Source organism: Coenobita brevimanus, chromosome 91 (assembly GCF_032717465.1).
Source record: "Coenobita brevimanus isolate Jiangsu-jjx chromosome 91, ASM3271746v2, whole genome shotgun sequence".
NCBI lineage: Eukaryota > Metazoa > Arthropoda > Malacostraca > Decapoda > Coenobitidae > Coenobita > Coenobita brevimanus.
Genome location: NC_137044.1, coordinates 7,871,542 through 7,877,961, shown reverse-complemented (window position 1 = coordinate 7,877,961; position 6,420 = coordinate 7,871,542).

The following is a 6,420-nucleotide window of genomic DNA, read 5'->3' as shown; positions in this document are numbered from 1 at the left end:
ATTTCAATATATGATGGAACAGGACTGAGGTTGGAGAGATAAACAAAAATGATACATCTTTCCTGTCACTCAGTAGTTTCACCAGCATCTTCTCTCTCCATTACCTCCCTACCCTCCCTTCATTTTCCTCCACCTCTCCGCACCCTCTCCTTTCCTTCTTTTTCTTCCTTCCGTCTCCTTCCGTTCCTCAGTCTCTCCCTCTCTCTTCATCTATAAACTGACCAGGAATGTCGTCGATTGCAGTACAGTGATGACATTCAAAAATCGCTTAGATAAATATCTCTCTTCATGTCTCCAGGTAAACACCTTCATGACTGAATAATATTGTAAGCTGTTTTTCTCTATTTCAGATCGTGATGAAACTATAGCAGGGAAATTGACACTTCTACTGTATAGATACAGTAGGACAATACAGTTTACCATTTTTCAGTCTTTCCAATAAAAATTCCATGTCAGCTTTTACATGCTGCATGGTGGGTCTTCTTACTTTTTTCCTGCCAGCTTCGACTGGAAGGTTTGGTGGGTGAGGGGGAGCCTTCTTACTTTACTATCCTTACCTTCAGCTTGTAGATTTAGATATCATAGTGATAGTCTTCTCTGTAACAAGCAGTCTCGAAAGGACCATTAGGTCTGTTGCTGTTTTCTTTCCTTCGTACTCCTTTGTACTTTGTACTCCCTCCTCTCTCCTCCTCCTTCATTCTCTCCATGTCTCCTCCTTTACTTCCCCACTTCCGACCCTCTTCCTATTTCCTTTCTCATATCCCTCTCCCTGAATCCATCCTTCTTACCATTCCTTCCATATCTCACTCGCTCTTCTCCACTTCTACCTCTTTCCCTCCTAACTTTCTCCCTCAAACACTTCTTCCTTCCCTTCCTTCTCCCTTCATCCCCTCCTCCTTCCCTCTCCCCCATCCCTTCCTCCTTCTCTCTCCCCCATCCATTCCTCCACCCCTCCCTCTCTCTCTCCCCCTACACCCTCTCACGCACACATCCTGTTATGTTCCACACGATGATCTGACTAAATATTTCCTTCTATGGCATCATCTCCACCAAACATCCCTTCCACTCACCTCTTCTTCCACAACACACACACACACACACACACACAAAGAACACAACAAATACAACACACACACACACACACACACACACACACACACAAAACACACACACACAAAACACACACACACACACACACACACACACACACACACACACACACACACGAGCGCACCTGATCTTCTCAAGGCTATCAACACTCGGCCAACATCCAAGCAAGAGAACTTAGACAACTTCACCTGCTCACCCTTCCCTGACCCCACCCCCTTGTCTTTGATCCCACCTCTATTTCCAACACTCATGAGCGGTCACATACTCTATTACTCTCTCATTAGATCCCTTCAAGAGCACCATATTAATTCATTACGAATATTGCCCCACCACTACTGTCGTAAATTATTGGATGTGTAAGATTACATAGATAGATAGATAGATAGATAGACAGATTGATATGACCATCATAAATCGTGCCAAATCCAATACTGCATGTGGGCCTAAAATCTAACATTGCTCAAAATTTTCATCTTTGGATCAAATGGATAATATCTGAGTCGGAGAAAAATCGATGAAGGAAACTATGATGGTAATATAACACTGAATATATAAGACTCAGAAACTGTACAGAAAGAATATAAAGTCTACCTCAGTGCTCACTTCTTACCTGTGATACGATGAGGTGAGACGAGACGAATCTGTGTTCTTTGTTAATTATTTTCGCGGACTGGAAATAAACCGGATAATATTGTAATTGGACGGTAATAATATCTTTATCATGATCATTTTTCTGCTAAAAAGGATTACGGTTACCGAATGTCACTGTTACACTGTTTTCAGCCTACAGTCCACAACCTACCCCTGCAATGACTGGTACGTGACTGGGATGCTTTGAATTCTCTCGGGTGATTTCAGTGTTTTGAAGCAGAGAATGAGCTGCTAGGCGGGTTGAGAAGCTGAAGATGTTAATATATACCCATTATTTCTATTACTTCCTATCATGACACTGGTTTGGCTTCCTGGAAACTGCCAGTGTTGATATTTGCAGTAGTGAAGATTTGTTTTCTATCACTGGTTTAGGTAATTCAGGTGTCAGTATTAGACACACCAACTATCAGCTGCTAATTGTTTTTTGAATGCGATGAATAAACGTTATAAAAACTAATGTTCAGAAAAAAAGCATATGTATATTTTACCATTTTCAACATTAATCCACTTTATACTTTTTACCATTTATTCAGTTAGTACAATATGTCTCTCTAGTTTTATAAAGAAATAATTGTCAGTTCTATTTAACCCCTTCAACCAGACTTTTTTTTTTTTTTTTAAATTCATTCTTGCAATTCTCAGGCGATTTTGTTCTGATTACGAGGAATTTGTCTATCGATCTGGAGATGTTAGACTGACTTCATCTTTTTTCACCGTAAGGGTTTGTTTACACGATCACTTCTGGACCATGTTTTCGAAGCATAATAAGGATGCCGTGTTCGGAACCTCGGACGGTGATCGCGTAGACGACAACAGTGATTATCTACCAATACTAAAGTCAAGAATAAGAGCAGTAAGAGAAAAGAAATGAAAACAGACATAAAAAGGAAAAGCAGATTATTGTAGTGGTTAAAATTAAAAAAATAATAGAGCAATAAAAGAAAAAGAAAAAGGAAATAGAAGAAAGACGAAATGGAACTTTTTATCGTTTGTAATAGGGATCTTCAAGGAGCAAATTAAGGTGTAAGGACGATGCTAAGAAGTACTGTACAAAAGAAAGGGAGGTTAAGTCTATGAGAAAGAGCGATGGGGAGTTGCATACAATAGACTAAGAGCGTTGTTGTTGTTGTTGTTGAAGCTTTGCCAGATGATCCCTCCCATTGTCTTCCTACTCACATCCTTTCCCACCCTTCATCCCTCTCTCTCTCTCTCTCTCTCTCTCTCTCTCTCTCTCTCTCTAATACAATAACATTTAGTAATATTTTGTCCTTGGTCTTTAAGGTTACGGGGAACGGGGAAGAGAGGCAAGGAACGAGAAAAATTAGGTCAAGAGGGTGAGGGAGGGAGAGGTAGGTACGGAGAGAGAAGGAGAAGAAAGGAGAGAGAGGGACGGAGAGAGAAGGAGAAGAAAGGAGAGAGAGGGACGGAGAGGTAGGAAAGGAGAGGTAGGGAAGTGTAGGGGGAAAGAGGAAGGGATGAAGAGGATTGGGGAGGGTAGGCAGGAAAGGAGAGGGAAGAGGAGAGGGAAGGAGGTAGGGATGGAGTGGGGGAGGGGATGGTAAATAGGAAGGGAGAGATGAGAAGACGAGGGTAAGACGTGAGAGTACAAAGGGCAAGGGAGTACATAGGAAAACAAACAGCAAACTTTCAGATGTTTTCGATGGCGTGTTTGACAGGGCAGGTTATGGTAAAGTTGTCTGTTTTATGAGTCGAAGATAAAGGGAGCAAAGTAGGAAGGCTCCCTACTCAAAGTATATACACTTGTCGATATACTTTATTCCCATTCCTCAACCCCTAGATTAGCCGAAGACACCAGGGAGAAGTGAGAAGTGAATGTTGCGCAGCACAGAAAAACAACAGAAGCCCTAAACAGATGAGGGACCATATGAGACTTCTCTTGTGCGAAGATTCTTGCGTGTGAAACTCCATGGGGAGCTAAAGTGATGCACCATTTTGGGTATTACAAACGTGAAGAACCTTGCTTGTGAAAATCCTTTGGAAGTGACTGACTAAATCGTTCCTAGAGATGCTTCCGCATCTAAAATTGTCATGGAAATTTCATATAAATTATTAATGGAAAGCTTTAGCTATGCTATCTTAATCTGGAAGACAAAATAACGTCAGCTTAACAGCAGGTACAGAACGATGTTGCTCTAGGGTTATAATCTCAGTGATCTGTAATGGAGGAAAAAAATAAACATTATAGGTCAGATATGTATTACTTAGCAATGAACACAATTAGCTGGAGATAGATGCCTAAGAAAGATTATTCTAGAGGATGCACCATGCAGTAGTCAGAGAAGGGTATGGGAGGTCAACTATGCCAGTTAAGTGGGGAGGTGGGAGGGAGGGAGGGAGTGAAACAGGAAATGGATATAGGATGATGAGTGGGGGGGGGGGGGCCCGGAGCAGGAAAAGGAAAGGGGGTGAAGTAGGAAAGGGTGAAGGGAGAAGCAACAGTGGGAATGAGACTGGGAAGGGGGGAGGAGTGGGGCAGGAAAGGGGCAAAGGAGGGAGAGTGGAGTGGGATAGAGGAAGGGAAGGGGGAAGGGAAAGAGATGAGGTAGAAAAGAGGGAAGGAATGGGGTGAGACATGAAACAGGGAAGGGAAGGGAAGGGGAAGGAAGGAGAGGGACGGGAATGAAAGGGAAAGAGAGTGAAGTACGAAAGGGGGAAGGGAAGGAAATAGAAGAGGTAGTGAGGTACAAAAACAGAGGAAGGGAAGTGAGTGAAGCAGGAAAAGGGGAGTGGGGTAGTAAAGGAGGAAGGGAAGGGGGAGTAAGGCAGAACAGGAGGGATGGAAGGGGGAGTGAGGTAGGAATGGGGGAAGGGAGGAGGCAAAGGGAAAGGTGGAAGGAAGGAGGAGTGAAACAGGAGAGGCGAAGGGGGAAAAGATGTAAAGGGCGGAAAAGTGACAGGCAGGGAGAGAGAGAAGGGTGTGTGTATTACCAAGCATAAAGAAAGACAATTATTTACCTAGTTAATTCACTGAGACGCCCTTCATAATCTGTAAAAAAAAATAAAGATGATAAGGGGTGATAAGAGGGAAATGATAAGAAATGTCACTGTGTAGATGGGGTTGAGAGAGAGAGAGAGAGAGAGAGAGAGAGAGAGAGAGAGAGAGAGACACACACACACACACACACACACACACACACACACACACACATGATCTTCTCAAGGCCATATACTGTATCTCATGTTCACACTCTCAGACGCTAACAGTTTCATACTTTCACAGTCACACTTTCTGCCTGTCGCACACACACACACACACACACACACACACACACACACACACACACCACCACCACCACCACCACCCCACACACACTCACCCCCAAACGTACTGTACACGCTGCTTCGTACACATACTCTCTCACTCTCAGTTTCACACACACCCCTTCTCTCACACATTATTATACACTCATACGCTCAAGGACTCTCACAATATCACATTCTCATACACTCATACTCCGATACACTCGCTCATACAATCACATATTCTCGCATCTCATTTATTTACAAAACTAATCCCTTCTTAGAAAACTGAATCTTAAGCTTAACAAGATGATCTGGTCACCTGGAGATTGCAAAATAAATAAATAAATAAATAAATAGATAGATAAATAAACAAAGCAAAAGGCGTTCTCGAGCAACAGCGATTAACAGAAAACGGAAAGTTCCCCCCAAACACCTGGCTGTCTCATAAAACACCTGGTGAGAGTTATGGCTGTCTGCTTAACCACTCCAATACGATGGTGTGTTGATTTAGCTTATTCTTACCTCCTCTAGACGATTTTATTCATCTTAGGATTGATTTTTTTCGAGTTAAAAGGGTTAGATATAGCCTCCATAAATTTGTTTTCTCTTTGGGGGCTCTTCTTAGCTAGTAAAAATCGTCTGGAGGCTGGAAGAATATCATGCGAAATAAAGTAATAAGTAAAATAATAAATAAAGCAAATTAAGCCAGGGATTTCAAGGGGTTAATGCTCTCCATTCGAGGGTGTGCGCTGTACGTAGTTTATTCATGATTCCACCAGACGATTTTATTCAGCTCAGGAGAGATTTTTTTTTTTATCTTGAGAATTGGGTAATCCTCCCTTTGTTTCACTTCAGACGTGTTCTTAAACTTAATAAATCTATCAGGTGGTTGCAAGGTTAATTAAAAAAAAAAAAAAAGGGTCCTCGGCCTGCAGAGTGTAAGCATAGGACCGTAAGACGTGACTGGCCTTTACATGGCAGTGGAATGCACTGCGTACCCAGGCATGCAGGCTGACCTTTGACATTATATTAGACTCTCACCTGTTATGAAAAGGACCTTGTAATATTTGGGGGTGGAGGGGGAGGCTGGGGGAGAGCTGCTTACAGTACATTTCTCGCTCTATTATATTTCATGCCTTGGGTACTCTGCCGTAGATTAATAGTATCGTTTGGAGTTTGCTGGAACTAATGCCTAAATTTGACATTTATTGGGAAAGGCTTTATTCCTCCAATCTTAGAACATCCGTGTACTTCTGTTCTGACTAACACGGGACGATTTTCTTCAGTCTAATAGAAAATCTTGAGCTGATGAACTTAAGAATACGGTCTGCTTGGTAAGACTAGCTTAATGCAGGCAACTTTCTTCTGTACAGTAACTAAAATCGTATGGCAGTA